Source organism: Palaemon carinicauda, chromosome 40 (assembly GCF_036898095.1).
Source record: "Palaemon carinicauda isolate YSFRI2023 chromosome 40, ASM3689809v2, whole genome shotgun sequence".
NCBI lineage: Eukaryota > Metazoa > Arthropoda > Malacostraca > Decapoda > Palaemonidae > Palaemon > Palaemon carinicauda.
This window is the reverse complement of record NC_090764.1, coordinates 5,160,828-5,163,327: the sequence shown is the minus strand read 5'-3', so window position 1 is coordinate 5,163,327 and position 2,500 is coordinate 5,160,828.

Below are 2,500 nucleotides of genomic sequence, written 5' to 3'. Positions count from 1 at the left end.
CCCGGGAGAGTGAGTTTAAGCTGTTTACTGGGGGAGGCCACAGCTGTGATTGGGCACCATAGTACGGGTTTGGGGTTGCCCAGCTGACGTTCTGGTGAGCATATATTCTGATGAAACTTGAACTGAAACCAGACACCTTTAATATCTAATATTTCTTTTGCGTGACCTACTGCACGTGAAGTGTACCAGAATCAATGACGCCAACTGTACACGCATATACTCTTTCTATACACTGCTATAGTTTAGTTTACCAAGGTATAATTACGCTATTTATTCTACATACCCCTAGAAACCCGTTATCCAATAATCAAAGTTTTCCTAAGTACTTCATATTAAAGTTAATAGTTATAGATTTAAATTAATAGTTATAGATTTAAATTAATAGTTATAGATTAAATTAATGGTTTTAGATTTAATTAAAAGTTATAATTAATAGTTATAGATTTAAATTAATAGTTATAGATTTAATTAATAGTTATAGATTCAATTAATAGTTTTAGATTTAAATTAAGTGTTATAGAATTAATTAATAGTTATAGATTTAAATTAATAGTTATAGATTTAAATTAATATTTATAGATTTAATTAATAGTTATAGATTTGAATTAAATTATAGATTTAATTAATAGTTGTAGATTTAATTAATAGTTATAGATTTAAATTAATAGTTATAGATTTAATTAATAGTTATAGATTTAATTAATAGTTATAGATTTGAATTAATAGTTATAGATTTAAATTAATGGTCATTACCTACTTTTTCACAACATCCAATAAATTGGAAATTGAAAACCAGATATATGTACTTTTATAGTTGGCACTCAAGCTCACACTTTCGTTTGTTTACTTAATTAAATAAATTTTAGAGTACTGATTAATAAAACAAATGAAGCCGTTTTTAGTCCACTGCAGGGCAAAGGCCTCAGACATGTCCTTATTCACTTCCTGTCTTTGGTCATTGGTCAGTTTTATTAACTACACTGACCTACTGGGGATCAGTGGTGGTGGAAATATTTTGATCTAATCGCTCACAGCAAACCAACCTAGTATGGGTGCCCCAGACTAGTAACCCCTATGACTTATAGAGGGAAAACTACAGTCAATTTTTTTTAAGTTAGGCAGATTTGCATTAACTCGCAGGGGTGTCCTTTTAGCTCGGAAATGTCTCCTTATTGCTGATTGGTCGGAAGTATTTCTATCCAAAGACTTCCGACCAATCAAGAAACTTTTCCAAGCTAAAAGGGCACCCCTGCGAGTAGGTGCAAATCTGCCTCGCTAAAAAAAATTGACTATAATTATCTTTACTTCCGACCAATCAAGAAACTTTTCCAAGCTAAAAGGGCACCCCTGCGAGTAGGTGCAAATCTGCCTCGCTAAAAAAAATTGACTATAATTATCTTTACTTGACTCTTGGCTTAATTCCAAAAGTACAGCTATAATTTTCAGATCATAATATTTTTTTTCTTTTTTTTTTTAAACAAACCGTAATAGTTGGATAGGGTGCTATTCCAAACCTCCAATAATCAGTATGGTCTTTTAATTTAACGAGATTACGAACGCGAAATATATTTCCCGTATATATGGTATGGCAGTGTGATAAAGTATTATTGGATGAACTTTTTAGAATGGAAAAACAATAATTAACTATATATCTAAAATATTCTCTTTAACATATTATTTCTATATACTATCTTATAACACAGTTATACAGCTATAGTCCATTTCTTTTAGCGATGCATATTTGCACTGACTCGCGGCGGTGCCCTTTTAGCTCGGAAAAGTTTCCTGATCGCTGATTGGTTGAAATTATCTTGTCCAACCAATCAGCGATCCGGAAACTTTTCCAAGCTAAAAGGGCACCGCTGCGAGTCGGTGCAAATATGCATCGCTAAAAGAAATGGACTATAGTTTGAAGTTTCATTGTACATTATACGGTTTAAAACTCCTTTTACTAGCAAATAGCTCTTAAAAGATTTTGCAGTTGGATATATCGGCTTATACAAAGCATAAATGTAATAACCACTTTATAGGCTGCTAATTCTATATAATCTTTGCTAACTTAAAAGTTTAAAGGCCGCTCATGAATGGCAGAGGCAAGGGACAGTGACATTGCCCTATCGAGCAGGACAAGGCCCTAGAGACTGACCATATTACATATGATCAGCGTAGAGTAATGAAACTTGCATTCGTTAACTATTATGTAAAAAGCTGGAAATGATTCAATTTTGGAAGGTCAAGGTCAAAGGTAAAGGTCACGGTCGAGGAAAAGGTCGAAAATTAGATGCCGCGTCGGAGGTCTGCGATATTCTGAGTGTCCCTCTAGTTAGATTATAACATCTCAAATAAAGTTGATTATGAATTTATTCATATATTATAATCTCTAAAATATTTTTTATTGGTAACAAAATTACTTTAGAAAGGTCAAAGGTCAACGTCACGGTAGAGGTAAAGTTCGAGAAATAAGCTGCCGCGGCGGAGGTCTGCGCTATTCTGAGTGCCC